The sequence below is a fragment of the Molothrus ater genome, chromosome W, assembly GCF_012460135.2.
Source record: "Molothrus ater isolate BHLD 08-10-18 breed brown headed cowbird chromosome W, BPBGC_Mater_1.1, whole genome shotgun sequence".
Taxonomy (NCBI): domain Eukaryota; kingdom Metazoa; phylum Chordata; class Aves; order Passeriformes; family Icteridae; genus Molothrus; species Molothrus ater.
Window position 1 is genome coordinate 9,470,066 of NC_050510.2, and position 24,115 is coordinate 9,494,180.

General features: G+C 44.0%; 1 protein-coding gene across 5 annotated transcripts in view; it reads right to left on the reverse strand.

Annotated features, from left to right (window-relative positions):
* LOC118701491 (CBP80/20-dependent translation initiation factor-like) overlaps positions 1–24,115 on the reverse strand; it is a 442,809-nt gene that overhangs the window by 289,362 nt on the left and 129,332 nt on the right. The gene's annotated exons all lie outside the window — the stretch shown is intronic.

Sequence of the window (24,115 nt, forward strand, 5' to 3'; positions counted from 1 at the left end):
GATTGCTGGCCTGGTGTTTCTAATCAAGATGTGCAGCCTGTACATATGGTATTGGCCAGTACTTTGGCAAAACCAACATATCAACAGAAAAACTTCTCTGAGAGAGGATTTCTATCCCCACATGCAACATGGCAATGATATATCACCTGCAATTTTCTCAACCCCATCTTTTAGACCCATTCTGATTTTTTTCCTTCACATATGTCCTGAACAATAAGGAGAGGAAAACCCAAACAATAGAATAGAATAATTTAGATTGGAAAAGACCTCTAAGATCAAGTCCTGTCGAGACCTTTGAGCCTATTAGGGAAACTTCTAGGATATTGCCCTGGAAGAATTTACCACTGGCTTCGCAAATGCCTCATCCTTAGGGTGAATCGAAAGGGGCCTCTCCCATGATGCTCCTGCAGCATTATGTTAATCTGCTCTTTCCCCATAGGTCACTGCCCGTTGCCCCGCCCTTGTACTGACCCTGTGCCCGCAGGTGATTGGTCCCTGACCCCATACTTAACCCATGACCCTGCCCTGTTTGCTCGTCTTTTGTCCCTGGAATCCTTTGGCGCAATTCTACAATAAACCTCACTGGAACTCTATATAGAGACCCTTTCCATCTTTCTTCACTGACTTATCTGTGGTGTGAGTGTGGATTGAATGACTGCCTCTGCCTACATGAGCAGCTTTCTCAGAAGATGCTTTTGGGAGGTAGCAGCTAAAACCATCCATATTACCAGGCTGCTACAATGTCCAACTGTTAACCTACCACTGCCAATTACAGCACTACACCATGTCCCTGAGTGCCACATCTACATCTTTTAAATCCCTCCCAAGATGGTGACTCTACCACTTCCCTGGCAAGCCTGTTCCAGGGCTTGACAACCCTTTCTGTGAAGAAATTTTCTCTAACATCGAATCTAAATGTCCCTTGGTGCAACCTGAGGTCATTTCCTCTTGTCCTAACACTTGTTACTTGGGAGAAGAGACTGATCCTCACCTCGCTACATCCCCCTTTCAGGTAGTGTTTGTTTTTTAATCTCCAAAGAATCTGCAGAGAAACAGTGATGGTCATCTAAGCCATATTGGTGATCCTCTAGGTGCCAGTAGGCATTTATTTGTCTTAACAAACCAACAATCAAAGAGAAATCCAGCAATACCATAAAAGCCCCTGGAGACTTTCACCACCAAAAGGGGCTATTTATTATTTTCACAATTTCATGCCTCGCAGGGGATGAACACTTGCATCTACATTTATCACATTGATGCTCTCTCCTTCCCTGAAATGCTGCTGGGGAGAACAGCAGAAGACCAGCCACCTGTAACCAGGATCAGCAGTAAGACAGGATCTTTACTCCAGTATTCTGAGACATTTAAATCTAGGAGACTTGGATCTAGAAAACTTGGATCCAGCATAGTCTAAAGACTGAACTCTACCAGGTGTCCTGGGCTTTCCTCAATTGAGTCTTTTTGATAAGGAAAATTAAGTGACCTTCCCTGTGGAAATATTACAGCTTCCTCCCTGGCTTACAGAACTAATAATCAACTAAAATTGCCCTACAAATCCATAGATTTAAGAAAAGAGGAGTGAGAAAAGCTGTCTCTTGTTTCTGTCTTGGTGGCCAGGCAGGGGACGGGAGGCCGCAGGGTCCTGGCTGAGGCTGGACCAGGCCACGGCTGCCAACATCTGGTCACCACTAAGCCCTGCCCTGCTGCTGGCCTGGGCCGAGAAGGGGTCTGCTGGGCCCTGGGAGCAGGTCTGGGCCGGGCTGGGCTGGGCCACTGCGCAGGCTGCTGAGATTCTGCCTGGCCATTTCCTGCCGCCGCTGGATTCCTGTGCAGCCCTCTCAGCGTGGCCACTGGAATCACGCTGCTAAAAGAACCATCTGGGTGGCGCAGGAAATAATGCAGCTGAAATCAATACCGCAAGCCTCCACAGCCGATGTCCGGCACAGATCATGTGACCAACAGCAAAAGACCATTACCTAAAACAAGACCCGAGTAAGATTAACTCTTTCAGTGCTGTAGAATTCCATTTAAAAACAGATAAACCTCCAGGCATCACTTCTCCCAAATCAGAGAAAAGGAAAGGTGAAGGCATGTGAAGAAAACAGCATAGAGACACCAACATCAGGAAAGAAAGAAGAGCCAAATCACAGATAGGAGGAGAATGAAAAGATGCCTTAGTCTTAGGCTGAAATTCTTTTGTAAAGCCATGGTGATGGACTATGATACACTAAAATATCCCTGTAAGTCATGAAAAGCATGAGGGGACTGTCAGAAAAATTAATCCACAAACACCAGAGGTTTATGTCCAAAAAGGAGACAGAGGAGTCCTGTAACTTTATTTGAATAAAGGGAGAGACCATGGGGTCTCTCAAAATTTTTAGAGGATGCAGCCTTCTTTTTATCCTAATTTACCGTCCACATTTCCCTATCTCTTTCCCCATTAGCTGAGATACTTGAGAGGTACAGACTTCCCAAAACGTCTAATACAGATCCCTTTCTAATGTGTGCCCACCCCTTTTTCTTTTTCCTTGTGTCTCTGTTATTTTTCTCTAAATCCAGAGATGTAGCACAGTCTTGAGTGAGTAACAGTCTGTGTCAATAAGTGGAATTCCTATGGAATTTATGGTTCACCCAATTGCTTCTTTCACCTCTCTGTATCTTGCCTTATCTACCATCAAGCCCACAGTTTGTTTGTAAAGACATCTCCTTCTCATTCCTTTCAGGATGGAGCGTTCAAACCATAGACATGAGCAAAAGCACCCCTGCTAAAGCAAGCAAATGTTGAAGTAGCTGTGATCCAGTGAGAAGCTTGAACATAAAGAGATGAGAGTAATGAAGACCCTTTGCCCACAGAGGAAAAGAGAAAGACCTCTGTTCCCAGAGATGAAGATAATCTCAGAGGAAGAGAACCTTTGCTTCTGAACAGCTCATTCTTAAACTTGTACCCCATTAGCGAATGATTGAGCCCTCAAAAACTCTTGTGGGGGAAGCTCTAAGTTGGGGGGAAGGACTTTCACATAGCAACAAATTTCCATCTCCTGGGCCACTGCTTCACTGTGACATTAAAGCCAAGAGAGAACTGTTTCTTGTGAAGAAGTGTCCATGGCATGGCAGGAGAGACTCCTCTCCCGAAGTAAACTGAAGACTATTTTAGAGGTGGTAAACTGACTGAAAGTTCCTTGTTTTGTCTCTTTATGTTGTCAGTGGGAAAGGAAAGAAGAGTTGAGGGGAGGAGAAGTGTTCTGAAAGTTTATTCGGATTCTTATTATTCTTCTTTTAGTTCTGTTAATAAAGCTTTCTTTATACTCTTTAAAGTTTTGAGCCTGCTTTTGCCCTTCTCCTAATTGTTATCTCACAGCAGAAAATGAGTAAATAATTCTAGTGAGTGCACTGGCGTTGGGCCAGCACTCAACCCACCATACTGAATTGGTGCCATGACTTGGAATAGCAAACCAAAACTGCTACACTTCATTGATGTTTCCACCTGGTTGAACTGAAACTGATACACAAAGCAAGGAAAAATACAGTGAACAACTCTGCTTTAGCCCAGAACTGGATAACAGAAGAGTCAGATAGACTGACTGTAGCATCCTCAAACCCTCTATGTGGTCCAGCACCTTTTCCCCATGTTCTCCACACGAGCCATGCCACCAAGCTAGCATTCCTACAGAAAGGGAGAAGTTAGACACCTTCCTGGAGAGCACATGTCCTGCCCCACTGTAAAAGGGGGAGTTGGGGAGAATTCTTTTTGATAGATTTCTCGGATGAAAATAAAGCACCAAAGTAGCAAATATTATATCTGAGAACTGTTTATTGATAAGGAAAGATGTGAAAAATGGGAATTTTATGATTGGCTTTTTGCAAATATTAAAATGAATATTATATGTGTTATGTAAGAAAGTTATGCTGTATTCATTTTCTTAAGTAGTGTGGTAAATATAGTTGTAGGTTATAACATAATGTTAAAATAGAAACTATGCTATTTAAGATAATTTTTTTTTAAAGAGAGGACTCGCACCAAGATAGCAGCCACAGGACACCTAAATCTTTCAGAGAAAGAGAATTTATTGCTTTCTTATCAGAAGAAACTAACTTCTTCCCACCTTGCTCAGTCATGAAGACGCTGTCAGGATTAAGAGGAAGAAGTTGACACTGACCAAAAAGAATCCTTTGTTCGAATGGAATTTATGCATCATGTATGAGATGTATGAATATGCAACAGGCTATTGCTTTTAAGGGTTAATCCTCTGTTAACGTGTGTCCTTTTTCGGGCTTATTTTGCCCAGAAAAAGGTACTCGGACTGTCTGTAACTCTTTGTTTTTTATTGTCTCGTATTGTCCTAATCACAATTGTTCAAATTTTTATTACTCTAATTATATTACTATTTTTATAACCATTTTATTACTATTAAACTTTTGGAATTTTAAAAACAAGTGATTGGCGTTTTTCACTATTATGGTAGCAGAGGATGGTTAACACCTCGCTGCTGGTGCTTTAGGAGAGTCAGAGTGGGGAAGGCACGCCCTGCCCGATTTGGCAGCCTCGCTCTGCTTCCCCTAGTGTGACCGAAAAACACAGGTTATGATTGGTGGACAAAAAGAGGGAATAAAACAAAGAAAAAGGAAAAATGCTCCCTACAACCGCGGTAATTGGCTCCCTATGACTAGTAGTGCGCACAAAGAACCTGGAAAGGAATAAGGATTGGCAAGTACTTTTCGGGGGGACAGGTATAGGGGGATGAATGTATGTGTGAATGAGAGGTGGGCTGGTTATCCCAGACCTGCTACGTGAGTGTGGAGTTTCCCATGCTGTGTTTTCATCTTTTCCCGGGAAAAGCAGCCAGTAAAGAGATGAAGAGAGAGATAAAAGGAGTGAGAGAATCCCCCGGGGTAACTGGGACTGGGTCTCAGGGAGGGGTTGGACCCCTTGGAGGAAGGGAGCAGAGTTTCCTAGCCCAAACCACTAGGAAACAGGAAAAAGGGGCCCCTAAAAATTCTGCTGGATTGAGGGATAAGAGTGCCCAAGAGCATCCAAAATTAAAACCTGCTGGGTTGAGGGATTAACATTCCAAGAGGATCCAGGGTTGAGCAAAATTCTGCCTGGTTGAGGATATACCCAAGAGCATCCAGGGTTGGGCAACACAGCTAGATTGAGGGATAGAAATTTTCCCAAGAGCGTCCAGGGTTGGACGACACAGCCAAAAAAAAAATAAAATGCCCAAGAGCATCTGTGGTTGTACCACACACCTGGATTGAGGGATAAAAAAATGCCCAAGAGCATCTGTGGTTGTACCACACACCTGGATTGAGGGATATCCAAGAGCACCGGGACTGGCCAGTAACACCTAAATTTTTAATAGGTGATTTGAAAGTAAAAGGTACCTTATTGTTGTCTTGTTGTGTGTGTGAGAGCGAGTCAAACACAAAATCAGCCTCAGCTTCCCGAGGGGGTGGGAAGGGGGGGGCTGTGGAGAAAGGTGTATATGTGACCCACAAACAGGCCATTGTTCTCCCGGGCGTGTGGAGAGTGCCGTGGCTAAAGAGTATGAGTGACACGCAGACAGCCTCACAGGTGAACTGGCACCGGAGGCAACCAGAGCCAGGGCCCCTCCAGAAGGCCCGGGGATACTGAAACCCGGAGGCCAACCCCAAGGCGAGGGGGGGGCCACAGGGACCGGCGATTCTCTGGTGACAGGGATCCACTTTGTGTCCTGCGGGTGTGAAAGAATGTGTGAAAGTGAATGAGGAATAAAAGTGAGTGAATGTAGATGAATGAAAGTGTATGTAATGTACATTGTGTATTTTACGCTTCACTATATCTCCTTGGAGGGAGGTGTATGTATTGAAAAGTAGTATGGAAAAAAAAAAGTTTTTTTATTTTTGTGTGTGTGTAGTTGAAAGAAAAGTGGTATTTAGGTTGTTAGAGAAAGTGAGAAACAGAGGCAGGGGATGAATAGATAAGATCTTGAAAATAGAACAGAAAACCAGTAAGTTGGATACAGGAAAAAAAGGGGGAATAAAAGCATACTAGCAGAGATAGCCCAAGATAGCCCTTTGGGAGCTGTGTTAGCTAACAAAAATACAACTCCTTGCAGAAGAAAAAAAAATACAGGGTATGCAGTAGTTGATGGAAAAAACATGCAAACTATGGAAAAAGGGAAATTAACCTTAAACTAGTAAGGTTAAACTTGTGAATTATATATACTTTAAAAAGAGCACTAGAATATTAAACACAAAATAAAGGAAATATATATACTGATTCAAGGTATGCCTTTGGAGTAGTACATACCTTTAAAAAAATTAAAAAGGGAGAAGATTATTTAATTCAAGAGGAAAAAGATTAGTACATGAGAAACTTATTTTAAAGGTTTTAGAGGCATTAAGATTACCTAAAAGAGATAGCTATAGTACATATTAAGGGACACCAAAAGGTAAAGACCCCAGAAATAAGAGGAAATAATTTGGCAGATCAGGAAGCTAAGGATGCAGCAGAAAATGGAGCTGAAAGGGTTATGTTAATATTAACTCCAAATGAGGAAAAATTGGAAATTCCAAAGTTTAGTGAAGCAAAGAAAAAACAATTAAACAAGATAGGAGGTAAAGAAGATAAATCAGAGAAATGAAAACTTCCTGATGAAAGACAATTACTTAATAAAATGCTTACTAGTGTAATATATGTTAGAAATAATTTATGCTATCAAAGAATGTATCTTATAAAGATTGTGAAATCCAAACGAGTCTCTGACCACAAGCAGCTTGAGAGGCGGATGTCTATTCAAACTCCAAAATTCCTGGAGATGGCTAGATAACGATCGGCACCTTAGCCCAAGAATAGACGCACCCAACGAGATGATCGCCGGTATCTCGAGTCGCCTAAGAACAATCATCATCCTGAAGATAACATCAATCAAGATAGCCAAAGTCGCCAGGAAGATACATGTGAATACATGACTTCCCCGGATTTGATCAACGCTGGCTTATCAACCAGGAGATGACCTTTGTCCAGCTCTGCACAGTGAAAGAACCAACTATGAATATGAAGAGTTACAAAAAGAATTGGGACTCCTTCGCCTTGGGCACAATAAACTGTATAAAACCTCATTGCTAGAAGTGATAGAAGTGACTCTCGTGAACGGGGGGGGGGGGGGGGGGGGGGGGGGGGGATTTGATGCGATAGAGGTCAGATCCAGGTTCACCCTGCGCCGAACCCGGGCTCGACGCTGTCTCTTTGGCTGTGGTGGTTTTGAGGACTGTATTTTGGTCGCGGAAAAAGATAAATAAAATATTTTCACATTTTTGATAATTTGGCTTTTCAATTGATCATTTAAAACAATCACGGTGACCCCGATGTGATTTGAATTTGAGGTTCAGGGACCCCTTTCCAGTCAGGAGGCGCCCCGCTGATTTCAGTGGTCTGACGGGATTGAGAGTTCACAAAACCAAACACCGAACCACAGCCAAAGAGGGATAAAAATGGGCCCAGCTCTCAGAAACTCAGAACGATCCAAAGGGGGATCTCTGAGGCCGCGGTGCTTTTTTTCTATTTAACTCGGAAAATCAGCGTGCATGAAGAATTCACGCGGGAAAGGAACCGTGAGTACCGCGTGCTTGAGTGGGGTGTGATCAAGTGTGTGTGTGAGACGTGATTCTATCACAAAGCGATTGTGGACCCCACGATCGCAGTTCCACCATCCCGCGAGGGACGTGGTTGGTCAAGGGGGAAGCGAGCGCTTTTTCTTATCACACGTGGGACCTGGGACTCATAGGGAGTTCAGAGAATCAATCACGGTTGGGTTGGGAAGGGGGAAAAGACGTTCCCAGAATATTTCAGGAGCTGGTCTGCCTTCTGATCTGGAGAATCAGGTAAGAGGGCTCAAAACCAGTCAAAAGACCCGCAGAACGGTTGTCTGGGTGGCTGAAAAGACTGGTGGTGTTTCGCAAACTTAGGAAATCGACATTGGACAGAGACTTGGGACTCACGTCGAGCATCCCAGCCGAAGGAGACAAGGTAAGAAAATTAGCGAACAGGTTTTTTGGGAAAATGGGGTTGGGAAAAAGTAAGTTCCAGAAAAAGCCCCAAGAAAAACCTCCCCAAGATCCCGGGAAGGTTCTGCCTGAAATCCTGAGGGAAAGCACGTTGGGATAGATGTTAGAACGTTGGGATGACAGCCCCAGGAGAGTGGGAAAATCCAAGGAAAAGATGATACAGTTTTGCATGGAAAAGTGGGGGGGGAAGGAGATCGCAAAATACGTGGTTTGGCCAGTGTTCAGCACTTTCGAGATGTGGACATGCGAATCCCTGTACGACCACATAGTCGATCACTGCCTGCAGGACTTTGAGGAAATTGAATATGCCAAGATGTGGAAATACGCTTGTTCGGGGTTATACCCGATCAGCTCTCAGACGCTCAGCAAACCGGGGCAAGGAGTGGGAACCACTGGACAACCTTCCACCTCCCTACCTTGTCCCTACACCCCAGCCTGCACCAGCCCAGGTACCTCTGGTGCCCGCGTTGCCTCCAGAGGCATCGATCCCGCAGGGACAGGCTTCGGCACTGCGGCTCCCACCAGAGCTGGCCGCGGTGCCTTGTCTCTCACGTGGGCAGGCAATGGCACCTCTGCTCCCATGAGAGCAGCCCCAGCCACCAACCCGCCTCACGACTGAGGAAAAACAGGTATTTTCCCCCAAGAAAGCCAGCTTTCCTCTGGCCCATCAAACGAGGCAGAGAACGAGGAGGGTGACCACTGGAGACAGTGATGATGAGGACGAAAAGCTCGGTCTCTTCCCTTTACGTGAAGTACCGACGGCTCCGGGAATTATCAGCTTGGTACATGCACCGATCAACACTGGGGATGTGAGGGCTTTCAAGAAAGAAATGGGGAAATTGATGGACAATCCTTTGCGGGTGGTGGAAAGACGAGATGAATTTCTAGGAACCAGCACCTACACATACAAGAATCTCAATGTGATCCTGAGGTCGCTGTTCAACAATGAGGAGAGAGAAATGATCAGACAAGCCGCGATCAGGGACTGGGAGAACAGGAATCCCCAGGGGGAGCGGGGAGATCAGGGGTGGCCAAACCAAAAGCCATCTTGGAACGCCCAGATGGAAGAAGGGAGACAGAAAATTATAAATTTGAGAAATATGATAATACAAGGAATCAGGGAGGCGGTGCTGAAAGGACAAAATATGAGTAAAGTACTCAGGGAATGTCAGGGAAAGGACGAAATACCCACAGAATGGCTGGAAAGGCTTCGAAAGAGCCTGAGAATGTATTATCGGATGGACCCTGACTCTCCAATTTGGGCGGTTTTGCTGAAAACTCAGTTCGTGGCGAAATCATGGGAAGACATAAGGAAGAAATTGGAAAAGATAGATGGATGGCAAGATAGGGAACTGCAGGAATTGTTCCGGGAAGCCCAGAAGGTCTACATGAGAAGAGACGAAGAAAAGCAAAAGATTCAAGAGAAAGTGCTGGTGGCTGCAGTAAGGGAAGCACAGAAACAGGAGCAGGTCAGAGATTCGTTGAAAACAGTGCTGGCAAAGAAGCAAAATCCTTCCCAAGGAAAGGGTTCCAACAACCAGAAAAAGGACATCGAGTGCTACTACTGCAAGCAAAAAGGGCACATTCGAAAGAATTGCCCCAGCAAGGTCAAGGATCAAACTATGTTTCAGGAAGATTAGGGGTGTCAGGGGCTTTTCAGCTTGGGGTCCGGAACACTGAGGGAGCCCTTGATAAAATTGAGAGTGGGACCCCACAGGCAGGAAATTTGGTTTTTAGTAGATTCCAGGGGCTGAACGGACCACAGTGCAGCCGTTACTGTGAGGGTACTCTTTGAGCGATGATACAATGATGGTAATTGGAGCAAAGGGGGAACCTTTTAAGGTTCCGATTATAAAGGATGTCGAAATAGAGACAGAAATGAAAAAGTGTATAGGAAATATGTTATTAATAAAAGATGCAGACTTTAATTTGCTGGGACGGGACTTGATGGTGGCATTGGAAATCAGTATAGCAGTGGAAAATTCCCAGCTCAAGGTGAGGTTGTATAAACTCACCACCCAGGATGAGGAGAAAATTGATCCAGAGGTTTGTTATGTCCAAGGGCTGGCCGGGAGGCTGGACATCGAGCCAATCCACATTGAAATTGAAAGGCCAGGGGATCCTATTTGGATCAAACAGTACCCCATCCCCATGGAAGGGAGGGAGGGACTGAAACCAGTGATTGACGAATTGATAAAGAAAAGAACTTTGGAGCCGTGCATGTCCCGGCAAAACACCCCAATTTTGGCAGTGAGAAAGACGGACAGTAGCTACAGGCTAGTGCAGGATTTAAGGGCTGTGAATCAAAGGACTAAGACACTGTTCCCCACGGTCTCGAATCCTTACACCCTGCTGAATAACATCTCTCCCGAGGACACGTGGTACAGCGTGATTGATTTGAAAGATGCTTTTTGGACTTGTCCTTTAGCAGAGGACAGCAGAGATTACTTTGCATTTCAGTGGGAAGACCCAGAAACAAACAGAAAGCAGCAGCTCAGATGGACGTTGTTGCCTCAGGGCTTCATTGATTCCCCAAACCTTTTCGGGCAAGCACTCAAACAGGTGCTGAGTCACTCTGTACCAACGAAGGGAACAAAATTGCTACAATATGTAGACGATTTATTGATTGCAGGTCCAAGGGAGGAGGATGTGAGGATGAGTACCATTCAACTTTTGAACTTTTTAGGGGAAAAAGGATTGAAGGTGTCAAAGTCGAAGTTGCAATTCACAGAGCCCAAGGTCAGGTACTTGGGACATTGGTTAACCAGAGGGAAAAAGAAGTTGGATCCTGAAAGGGTGGCAGGGATTACTGCCTTACCACCCCCACGGACAAAAAGAGAAGTTAGGCAACTTCTGGGGTTGTTGGGATATTGCCAGCAGTGGATCGAGGGATACAGTGAGAAGGTGAAGTTTTTGTATGAAAAACTCACCACGGACAGAATCAAATGGACAGAAAAGGACAAGGACTAATTCAGGGGAGTCAAGGAAGCACTCACATCAGCACCACTGCTGAGTCTCCCCAATGTGAGATGGCCATTTCAGTTGTTCATGGATGTGAGCAATCACACGGCACATGGTGTGCTGACACAGGACTGGGCAGGAGTCAGGAAACCGGTGGGTTACTTGTCTAGGCTTTTGGACCCTGTAAGCAGGGGCTGGCCCACGTGCTTGCAAGTGATTGTAGCTGTAGCACTGTTGGTGGAGGAAGCCAAGAAAGTAACTTTCGGAGCACCTTTGGTAGTATTTGCACTACACAATGTGCGGGGCATACTACAACAGAAAGAAGATAAATGGCTCACGGATGCTAGATTGTTGTAGTATGAAGCCATTTTGATTCATTCACAGGATTTGGAATTGCAGACAACAACCGTGCAAAACTCAGCTCAGTTCTTGTTTGGGGAAGCTTCGGAGGAACTCGTGCACGACTGCGTGGAAGCGGTCGAATTGCAGACAAAGATTAGGGAGGATTTGGAAGAAGAGGAATTAGACAAAGGGGAAAAATGGTTTGTAGATGGTTCAAGCAGGGTGATTGATGGGAAAAGGAAGTCAGGATATGCAGTTGTGGATGGGCAAACAGGGAAAGTGATAGAAGCAGGCCCCCTGAACACGGATTGGTCAGCACAGGCTTGCAAACTGTACACAGTTCTGAGAGCCTTGAAAAGACTGAAGGGAAAGAAGGGAACAAATTTTACAGACTCTAGGTATGCCTTTGGGGTGGTTCACACCTTTGGAAAAATTTGGGAAGAAAGGGGGTTGATCAACACATGGGCACGGGGACTAATGCATGGGGAATTGATCTGGCAAATTCTGGAAGCGATAAGGGAGCCGGAAGAAATTTCGGTTGTCCATGTGAAGGGACATAAGGCAGAGATGCAATTCCGGACCCGGGGAAACAACTTGGCAGACCAGGAGGCCAAGACTGCTGCACTGATGATGGTAAGTACCCTGGAGATCGAAGGAATCGAGGCCCCAGACGACCCTCCTCAGCCTTCCCCAAAAGAGATTGAAAGTTATGAGAAAATTGGGGGGAAACTGGAAGAAGGTAACTGGAAACTACCAGACAGGAGAGAACTAGTCTCCAATGGTTTTACCAGGAGGATTTTGAGGAGACTGCACCAGCGAACACACTGGGGGGGCTCAGGCCCTGGCTGAACAGTTGAAATTTTTCGGGTGCAGAGGAATTTATGAATTGACCAAACAAGACGTACAAGGATGCCTGATCTGTCGGAAAATTAAGAAAACCAAGGCAAGACAGGCGATCCTGGGGAGTTGCCCCATTGCGTACCGACCTTTTGAAAAAATTCAAGTCGATTTTACTGAATTGCCCAAGGTGGGAAGGTTCAAATTTGTGCTTGTAATAGTAGACAAACTGACCCATTGGGTGGAAGCTTTCCCCAGTCCAAGGGCAACAGCTCAGACTGTGTCCAGGAAATTGCTGGAAGAAATTGTGCCTCCATGTGGGGTGGTGAATTATATTGACTCAGATCAAGGGACTCATTTTACCTTGAAAATTATTAAGCAGATGGCAGAGGCACTGGGCATTCGATGGGAATACCACACCCCGTGGCTTCCCCAGAGCTCAGGACAGGTTGAAAGGATGAATCAGACCTTGAAGGCACAGTTGTATAAATTAATTTTAGAAACTTGGATGTCCTGGCTGAAATGCCTCCCTCTGGCCTTGCTTAATATCAGGACAATGCCTCATTCAGAGACGGGGCTCTCACCCTTTGAGATGCTATATGGGATGCCATACAAGCACGGGATGCCGGTGGGACACCCCAGATGGGAGGATAGCCAGATTCAACCATATTTGGTAGCGATAAACAGAAATTTACAGGAACTGAGGAAACAGGGGATAGTATCTCAGAGCGCCCCTCTAGGATTTGCTACCCACAAAATTCAACCGGGTGACAGTGTGCTTGTGAAAGTGTGGAAAGATGTGCCCCTCTCCCCTCACTGGGAAGGGCCCTTTCTTGTCCTTCTGACAACAGACATGGCCATTCGGACAATGGAAAAAGGTTGGAGACGCAGGTCTAGAGTGAAGAAGGTCGAACATCAGGAGGAAGCACCCCGAGTGGAGGGTCACTTCTTCCCCAGGCAACCTGAAAATCAAACTCCAACGTCCTCATAAATGACTGACGGTGAACGGATCGTATGTATACGGTCAGATTGTGTGTGCTATCCATTTGTACACTTTAAGTGTGAATACTGTCAGGGAATTTTTGTTATACGTTGCAGAAGGGGGCAGAGGCCAAAGGGATTGTGCACTTAGTGTCTGGAAGAGGAGCTTGAACTGACTGACTGTTTTCTAGCCCTAGCCACAAACTTAAGAATCATTGATTTAGACTCACAGGAGTGGTTCCACATTTTTCAGAATGAGGTGCGTGGAAAACTCAAATCTAAGGCAGAGATTTTGGATGTGGAGTGTCGGAAATCAATCAAAGTACTGTGCAGCTCAGATGCTGTCAAGGTCTCATGGTGGGGCGCCTTTAAGAGGAGGTATGTGGCAAGGTCTGAAAATGTATTCCCTGAAGAATACTCCTGCTGCCGCGAAGATGGTCTTCCTCGCTGCTGGTGGCACCCCAGGGGGCAGATGCAAAGGCAGAGGAGTACGTCTGGTGGGAATCCTGATTGGCCTGAGCCTAGCCATGTGCGGGACGCAGAGTCTGCACATTGAGACCCCGATCCATGATGGAAATGAGAGTTCCGTGGACAAGTGCAGTAAATGCACTCAGATAGTCCCAATTAAGCAAAGGGACGGGAATCTCAGCATACCAAGCCTCGGAGGAGTGCATCAGGGGTCTGGCAGGTACTGTTTGACAAACAGCACTCGGATCAAATTATGCAGATCAGGCAAAGAGATCTTGTGTATAGATCCAAAGGCAGGGATGTGGAACGGGCAGTCAGACAAGCACCAATATCAAATATGGAAAAGGAATGTAAAACTAATGTCAATCCCCATTTGCAATCAATGTAATCAGACAATGTGGGTTGGGGGAAAGACAGAGTCAATTTTTGTAGCATATCACCAGGTGAATCCATTGTGTTATGACAATTCGAGACTGGGGATGTGTGTGATGAACGGGAAAATGTACTGGGTGGGAAGTAATGTTAAATTTGACAAACAAATTCACCCTAAGCAGAGAGCCGATCATATTGGACTTAGCACAGGCAAACGATGATAGAGTCTGCCTGCAATATGATAGGGTTGTCTGTTTTGCGAGAAACAAAGATGGAACGGATCCTGAGGGAAAGATGACGGAAATTACTCAGGAGCTGAAAAGAAGGGAGTCAGAACTTAGGAAGAAAAGAGTGGAACAAGAAAGATTGAAAATTCTGGGAGAGCAGTACGAACTGCTCGAGAAACAATATGCTGATGGGGAACTACCTTCCCCAGACTGGAACTTATTCATTGATTTAATGCAGGAAATTGCCACGGAATTGGGATTGCCAAATTGTTGGATTTGCGGAGGGCTGAAATCTGCAGAGAAATGGCCTTGGAAGGGTGAAGGTTTGGCTCTGGAACAGCTTCTGAAATGGGACAACCCAAGGGTCTCAAAATTGGCACAGAGACCTGAGGGATGGGTGTTGGATCAAAGGGTGATTGGAACGATCTGCATCAGTCGAGAGGGGAAAGAATATACCGAAAGGGTGGGATACACTCTGTGTATAACTACTCTAAGGGTAAATTCAAACAGCAAGGGCAAATTCTAGCAACCAGAACCTCCTATGGGGTACTGGAATGAGAAAAACAAAACAAATTGTGAATGGAATAGACAAATAGGACTTTTCTGGGTCAAGAGACCTGGAGCCAATCCTTAACAATCCTTGGCGGGTCTGAGAGAATATTGGGGAGACCCAGAGAAAACTAACATCAGATGGAAAGCCCCAGATGGAATTTATTGGATCTGTGGAAAGAAAGCATACAGTGAGTTACCTCAAAGGTGGAAAGGATCATGCACTTTGGGCATGATCCGACCAGTCTTCTTCACTCTCCCCCGAACAAAAAGTAACTTACCAGGGAGTCCTCTGTATGAGACCCTGAGGAGGGAGCGAAGAAGCCTGAAGAAAATGATACCTGTCATAAGTGGCAGGCAAACTTGGGGGGGAGGAGGAGTGGCCAGCAGCAAGAAGAATTTATTATTATGGGCTGGCCACATGGGCCGAGGACGGAAGCTATGGATATAAGACTCTAATTTATCTACTGAACCCGCTGATCAGGTTGCAGGCAGTGGTGGAAATTGTGTCGAATCACACTTCAGAGGCCCTGGATCTATTAAGTCGGCAGCACATCCAGGTACGAGCATTTGTGTACCAGAATCGAATAGCTTTAGGCTATTTGCTGGCCGAAGAAGGGGGAGTGTGTGGAAAATTCAATGAATTGGAATGTTGTATCGAAATTGATGATTATGGGGAAACCATAAGAGGATTGGCACCCGAAATTAAGAAAGTAGCCCATGTCCCAGTTCAAAAATGGAATTCGATCTTACAGTCATCCTGGTGGGACAGATTGTTTGATGGGGCCTGGTGGAACAAAATAATGTTTTTTGTGCTGTGTTCAGTAGCAGGAGTCATATTCCTCCCGTGTCTAATTCCTTGTTTTGACCGATACATTCCATGGTACAGGGTATGCAGATACTTATAGTACCCATGGACCAGGAGTTGGCTTCTGGAAACAACACATCCAAGATCATGAGCCTGGGAGAGAGGAAGTGTGCAAGCAATGCTGCCGAGGTCTTGGCAAAATTTGAAAAACAGGTCAAAAAAAATGAGAACAATTATAATGGTTAACAGGGAATCCTGCAAGGAGAACATTGAATAAGAATTTAATAAAGTTTTCTCTTTGTAGGAGACCCTTAAAGGTGGAGGGTAGAAGTAGGAAATAAATAGATATTAGTAATTTTGGGATATAGAGGGAGTATGAATTAATGTGGTGATATTAAAGGGGAGGGATTGTAATATATGTTAGAAATAATTCATGCTATCAAAGAATGTATTTTATAAAGATTGTGAAATCCAAACGAGTCTCTGACCACAAGCAGCCTGAGAGGCGGATGTCTATTCAAACTCCAAAATTCCTGGAGATGGCTAGATAACGATCCCCCAAACTCCAAAATTCCTGGAGATGGCTAGATAACGATCCCCAAGAATAGACGCACCCAACGAGATGATCGCCGGTATCTCGAGTCATTGGAAACCGCCTAAGAACAATCATCATCCTGAAGATAACATCAATCAAGATAGCCAAAGTCGCCAGGAAGATACATGTGAATACACGACTTCCCCGGATTCGATCAACGCTGGCTTATCAACCAGGAGATGACCTTTGTCCAGCTCTGCACAGTGAAAGAACCAACTATGAATATGAAGAGTTACAAAAAGAATTGGGACTCCTTCGCCTTGGGCACAATAAACTGTATAAAACCTCATTGCTAGAAGTGATAGAAGTGACTCTCGTGAACGGGGGGGGGGGGGGGGATTTGATGCGATAGAGGTCGGATCCAGGTTCACCCAGCGCTGAACCCAGGCTCGACGCTGTCTCTTTGGCTGTGGTGGTTTTGAGGACTGTATTTTAGTCACGGAAAAAGATAAATAAAATCTTTTCACATTTTTGATAATTTGGCTTTTCAATTGATCATTTATAACACTAGGGAAATATTAGAAGACATGCATCAGAAAACCCACTGGGGTACTCAGGCTTTGTGTGATCATTTTTTAAGGAACTATGGGTGCATTGGGATTTTTGGAGTAGCAAAGCAAGTAACTGAAAGATGCATAATTTGCCAAAGGATAAATAAAAAGGTGATGAAAAAAACAACATTAGGAGGTTGTGAGTTAGCTCATTGACTGTTTCAACATATCCAAGCAGAAGTTTAGATTTGTTAGACTCTGGATTTATTTGTAAAAAAAAACCCATTTAATCCAGAAGAAAGAGAATATGCCATATGTTGGACAGGAGATTTTAGGAGAATAAAAATCTTTAAAGTGTCAGAAACCTCCGAGACAAAACAAGAAAAGGAAAAGGGAAAAGGAAAGGGAGGGGAACAAGAGGAAAAAACAGAAAAAGAGTGGGATCCTTTGCAGGTCTGGCCCTGTCCGTTTGCAGCCAAGGTGCCTGTCCTGGGTCCCGACTCACTGCCCGCTTCAGCTCCACCTGCCCCTGCCCACACCCCAGCCCCGGCCCCGCCGGTGAATTTGTCTGCCCCCGTCCCAGCTGCCTGGTCTGCGGCTGCCCTAACGGCCATGCCTGGGGTCCCTCCTGCTACATGGTCTATGACCACCACCACAACTGCGCCGAGGTCCCATCGGTTGCAGCAGTCTCATCCCCAATCACTTCTCCCACTGCTCAATCCCCGGCTGCCCTGCCTGTACCAGCTGCGTCGGGCACTGTCGCTGCTGCTTTGCCTCTGCCGGGAGCCGCTGACTCAGCCGCCATTTAACCACATGCATGCTATCCATGGTCCCGTCTGTTATCCCCTGGAAATACTCCTTCTTCTGGTGGTTCCGGCAGCAGACCACGCCTACATCCCATCCTTGGAAGACCAAGCCTCGGCAGGATATCCTCCCCTTACCTCCCATCCTGCCCTGAGCTCTGTTCCCTTGGTAACCACTGCTCCGGTTGTTCAGGGAAACTCTCTCTCTCCAGAGGAATCACCTTATCGAAACACTAGGAGCTCAGTTAAAAGACAGCCCTCTCCAAATTCTTTCTCAAAACATGGGAGAAAGGCTATAGAAGATAAAAAAGGAAAAGAGTTAGATGAAGGGATTCGTCTATTTCCATAAAGAGAGGTTCCCATGGGGGGGGTGGAACAGGGTTTGTAAATGCCCCTTTGACTTCTTCTGAGGTCAGAAATTTTAAGAAATAAATCAAAGGGATTTTGGAGGATCCCATGGGCACAGCTGAACAATTAGACCAATTTTTAGGTCCAAACATTTATACTTGGGAAGAGATGCAGTCCATAATGAAAATAATATTTTCTCAGTACAAAAGGCAATTAATCAGAGCAGCTGGAATAAAGGCTTGGGAAAAAGATAATCCGCAGGGGCCCCCCGGAGAAGACAAAATGCCAACTGCACCTCCTGAGTGAGGTCAAAATAATGAGGAGGGGAGGAAACAAATCAATGACTATCATAATTTAATAATCAAGGGAATAAGAGAGGCAGCACTCAGAGGGCAAAATGCTAAAAAAGGTTTTGAGGCACAGCAGGGGAAAGAAGAGAGTCCAACAGAATAGTTAGACAGACTTAGGAGAAATATGAAACAATATTCCGGGATAGACTCTGAAACTGATGTGGGAAAAGCTTTGTTAAGAGTTAACTTTGTTACTAATGCTTGGCCAGATATTACAAAAAAAAAAAAAAAAAAAAATTGAGGATTGGCATAATAGATCATTAGATGATTTATTAAAGGAAGTTCAGAAAGTTTATGTCCAGAGAGATGAAGAAAAGGCTAAATGTAAAGCAAAACTTATGGTAGCCACCATGAGAGAAAACAATTTCCAGAAAAATCAAAACCACACAGGCACTACTCCAAAATATGAAGGTGGTAGAGACAGGGCAAAGGAAAAGAATAGCAACCCAATACAAACCAAGTCTCAGGAGCATTCCAGAAATGTCTGTTTTTACTGTGGGGGCAAAGGGCATTATAGGAAAAATTGTCCTAAGCAGGCGAATGATCTAAAAATCTTTAAAGAGATGGGCACAGAGGAGGAATAGGGAGGTCATAGGCTCTATTTTTTAAGGAAGAAATACCATCTGGAGCCTGTGATAACCTTAAAAGTGGGTCCCCAAGAAGAAGAATTGGAATTTGTGGTAGACACAGGGGCAGAAAGAACCTGAATAATAAATATTCCAAAAGGTTATAGCGTGAGCAAAGATACTGTAAAAGTAACAGGGGCAAAAGGAGAAAGTTTTACAGTTCCAGTCATTAAAGATGTGGTAATTGAGGGGGGAACTAAAATTTGGATGAGGGATGTCTTATTGGTCCCAGGGGCAGATAGCAACTTATTGGGAAGAGACTTACAAGTGAAATTAGAAAGAGGGGTTATACTAGAAGATGGGAAAATGACAGCTAGAGTTTTAAAATTAGGCCAAGAGGAAAAAAAAAATCAACAAGGAAGTTTGGTCTGGGGAAAGAAATAGGGGAGGATTAAATATTGACCCCATAAGGGTTACAACTGAGAGAGAAGATTGTCCCATACATGTACATCAGTACCCCATATCTTTAGAAGGACGTGAAGGTTTGAAGCCAGTAATAAAAGAACTTATAAAAGATGAGACATTAGAAATTTGTATGTCTCCTCATAATACCCCTATTCTCCCAGTAAAGAAGGCCAATAGAAACTTCTTTTTTTTTTTTGAGAAACCGACGTTAAAGTTAGAAAAGTTACTATATAACTTTTGAATTTTCTGGGGGAAAAAGGATTAAGGGTATCGAGAGGGAAACTGTAATTTGTAGAACCAGAGGTAAAATATTTTAGACATTTAATAAAAGAGTAGCTGGAAACTCAACCAATAGAGAATTGCAGGAATTTTATCTCTTCCCCCTCCCTCTTCAAAGAGGGCAATCAGAAAACTACTCAGATTATTAGAATATTGCAGATTATGGATTGATGGGTACACACGAGTAATAAAATTTTTATATAGAAAATTAACTAAGGAAAATGATGTTAAATTAGAAGAATTGAAGTTAAAACTAGCCAAAGTACCAGCTTTAAGCTTACCCTTGTTAGAAAAACCCTTTTCATTTGTACATAGATGTAGAAAATGGAGTAGCTCACAGAATTTTAATTCAGGAGTGGGGAGGAGTAAAGAGACTAGTAGCTTATTTATCAAAGATGTTGGACCCAGTAAGCCACAGCTGGCCAGTATCTATATCAGCTACTGCAATCCTAGTAAAAGAAAGTTGTAAGCTTACTTTTGGATGTAAACTAGTTGTGTGAACACTTCATACAGTCCGAGGTGTGTTGAATCAAAGAAAAGAGAAAAAGATAAGGAAAAGAAAAAGAAAGTAAGAAGAGAAGAAAGAGAGAAGTTGGAAAAGGGGGCTGGTTAGCAGACTCTGGGATGTTGGAATGTGGAGTGATGATGTCTTGGTGCTGGAGGAAAACAAGAGTGGTGAATGCAGTTTCTGCATGAAGGGCAGGGAAGTGTCTTAACACATGGTTTTTAGGAGGTTGTTTGATGCCGAACTGCGGTCCGGAAAAGGTTTAGCAGAACAGGCCCTCCTTGAAGAGAAAAGAGGATAAGTTGACTAAGGAAAAAAGAATGTCAAAAGCACCTGGGTATGCCAAATTTGGGGTTGTCAAGGTTGGGAGGTGTTTGACCGCTCCGTATGAGCGGTGGGGTCTCAGGGGCTGCAGCAGAGACTGATTCATGGAGGTGACCCAGTGGCAGTGCTGGGAGCAGATTACATAGGTTTGCTAGCCAGGAGCAGGCTGGCTCAGTGGCAGAACTGCCAGGGTGGCTCCCAGGCTATCGTGGTCCTGAGTTCAGGATGGCAGTGTCAGCCCGGGCAAGTGGGTTGAGAGAGAGAGAGAGAGAGAGAAAGAGAGAAAGAGAGACAGAGGGGGTGAAAGGGACCCAAGGCATGCCCCCAGGGTCCCCATGCCCATGGCTGTAAGTAAGGGGTTTTTTGGTTTTGTTTGCTGTTAAAAAGAAGAAGGTTTTGTTCTGAAAAATGTGTCTGTAAGGCTAAAATAATTAAATGTTGCCCAAAAAGTAAAAAGCAATAGATGTGATTCATCTTGTGTTAAAATTGGCCTGGCCTTTCTTGTTTAATTAATTGTAGCTGACAGAAAGAAGAATTTGCCTCTGCAGCTATTAGCACAGCTAGATACAAGAAGAAGAGGCTGCTGTGGAGAAAGCTTTTAGCTAAACCCAGAAAGTTTTGAAGAAAGCTACTGGTAAAAGGTAATGCAGTATTGTCTTTCCTTTATCACTATGCTATTAAGAAGTCCTTTCCAGGTACTACTGAAACAGCAATCCAAACCAGGGAAAGAGGGTGAATTCATACCAGCAAAATCAAAGGACTTGTGAAGGAACCTGAGGAATGGATTATCACACCTAAACCGGGTGAGACCAAATTGTCTTTCAAACGGGGACTGGGTGGTAATGGTTTGGGAAGACCCGAAATGATCCAAGGAATGTACAAAGAATAACACCTAATTAAGAAATAAGGCAAAGCTTACATCACTGGTTTCAAGCACTGCCTGAATAAAACATCTTGGGGAGAAATACTTCAGACAGAAGGATCAGGACTGTTTTGGTCAAAGAGTTCTTATATTCTGACCTTAGCCTGTGAATTGTACAGGGGAGAGGAGGAATTACCATTTCCATCAGTGCCATACTGTATACTTTATATGACTCATCCCAATACTGGACATGCCAGCTGGGTTATAAGTAAAGGTTTGAATTGTGGGAATAATTACTATTGTAGTTCACAAAATTTATGCTCTTTGTGGATAGGAATTATTAGTGCCTGTTGAATGGGAGATACCTGAGGAACGGTGGGAAACTACAGTTAAGAGGTGTCAAAAACTATTTGCCTGGAAATTAGCTAAGATAAAGTGACAAGGAAATAGAGGGCAAGACCAGATTGGCCTCTATATTCGCCACCAAGAAGATCAAATCCACCTACTGAGTGTTGCAACCTCACAGGCATGGGAGGTGGGAGTATAAGCCATACTGGACCTCTGTTACTCCTGTTTCTGTCACTCATTTGTTGTCTTTTCCCTTTCGGGATACCAGCAAGATCATGTCACAAATGCTACAGAAAGCATCACATGGAAAGAAACCAAAGTTCCTCTTTTATGACACACACCCATGTCAACAGCCACTGTTATAACCCATCCAAATTAAGAACCTGAAGGCAAAACTGAGAAAATTATTGGATTGCAAGAAACTTATGAAAAAGTGGTAATAGACGGGGAATTGAATGTCCAAAAGGAGAGAGATGGATTTGTTTTACATTTAATCTTAAAGATACAGTTCAGGATTTGGTAAAAAAAACAACTAATAAACAAAAAAGTAAAACCAGCACAGCAATCTAACTCTGTACTGACCCCAAATATGTTGCGTTGTATTACAAGACTCCAAGCAGTTATAGAAATGATAACAAATAAAGCTGCTCGGGCATTGGAATTATTATTGAATCAGCAAAGCTAAACAAAAACTGTAGTGTATCAGAATAGGTTGGCTTTGGACTATTTATTGGCTAACGAAGGGGGTGTTTGTGGAAAGTTTAATATATCAGATTGTTGAAAATTGATGACCACAGAAAAGTCATTCTAGAAAAAGCAAAAGAAATCAAAGAAAAAAAAATTATATAAAATAACCCAGGTACCAGTACAATAATTAGGAAACAATATTAAAACCTACCTGGTAGGGTAATGTATTAGAAGAAATTAAGATTTTTCCTTTTATGTGTTACAACTGTTTTATCCCCTGTTATCCCCTGTTTTATTTTGCCAGCATACTCCAGAAGATGCAAGTAGACAAGAAATATTGCTCAAGCCAAATGATTTACAAAGAATAAGAGGAGGGATTGTGAAAAATGCGTATTTTATTATTGGCTTTTCTCAAATATTAAAATGAATATTATATGCGTTATGTTAGAAAGGTATGCTGTATTAATTTCCTTTAAGTAGTGTGGTAAATATAGTTTAGGTTATAACATAATGTTAAAATAGGTACTATGTATGTGAGATACTTTTTTTAAAGAAAGGACTTGTACTGAGATAGCAGCTACAGGACACCTAAATCTTTCAGAGAAGAAGAATTTATTGCTCTCTTATCAGAAGAAACTAACTTCTTCCCGCCTCGCTCAGGTCTGAAGATGCCATTAGGATTAAGAGGAAGAAGCTGACACTGACCAGACAGAATCCTTAGTGTGAATGGAATTTATGCATCATGTATGAGGTGTATGAATTTGCAACAGGCTATTGCTTTTAAGGGTTAATCCTCTGTTAACGTGTGTCCTTTATCGGGCTTATTTTGCCCAGAAAAAGGTACTCAGACTGTCCATAACTCTGTTTTTTATTCTCTTGTATTGTCCTAATCACAATTGTTCAAATTTTTATTACTCTAATTATATTACTATTTTTATAACCATTTTATTACTATTAAACTTTTAGAATTTTAAAACAAGTGATTGGTGTTTTTCACAAAAGATAAGTGTTCTTACCAAAGGCGAATAGAAAAGAGAGCAGAGGGGGGAAAGAGACGGAGGGAGAAACAGAAGACAGGAACAGCTTTACCACTAGGACCCCAGGTGCCCTGTTGGCGTCAGCTTGGCAGATGGGGCGAGTGCTGCAAGCTGTGGTGAGCCTGCACTGCTCTTGTGACCAGCTGGGCACTATTTCCTAGCAGCAGCGGGCAGCCTGCCTCTGGTGTCGATGAATTACAGCTGCAGGCTAGCTGCTGCGGGCTGTTGCCGGGCAACATGGGTACAGGCAGGGTGCAGGCAGCAGCTGTTCCACTGGGGAAACAGCGGAGCACTAGGTTGTCGTGGTGATGAACTGCCTCAGGGAAGCAGCAAAGCAGAGCAGATCGACAGGTGCGGAGAGGGAAGCAGGACTGCAGGGAGGAAAAGGCAGGGGGGAGGGGGACCAAGCTGGAAAAATACTCCCAGTTGTGGTGGAGTTAACTGCTTTTATGTGCTAAAGCTCCTCCCATAGCCTGATTTCCTGGGCATTTTCTCCCAGGCATCCAGGAGTCTGTCCCCCTGGCAAAGGGGGAGGGGGTCACTCGCAGCCCAATCGTAAAAGCATTCTCTCCCTTGATTGGTGCCAGGTGAGGTCTCCCCTTAACATATGATACCTGTTAAGGCTCCCAGCACGTGCACAGCCCCTATAGTAATTTTTCACCTCATGTATAACATATGTTGAGGCATAAATAAAAATTGTGAGAAATGACCACTCACTTTTAAAATTTTAAAGGTTTATTAAACCTTAACAAAAATACAACAAAAGGACTAAGGAAAAATTGCAATGCTGGGAGCTCCCCTGCCCCCCGTGACTACCAGCCACGTGGCTCGTCTTCAAAATGGATTCTCCCCCTTTTATATCTC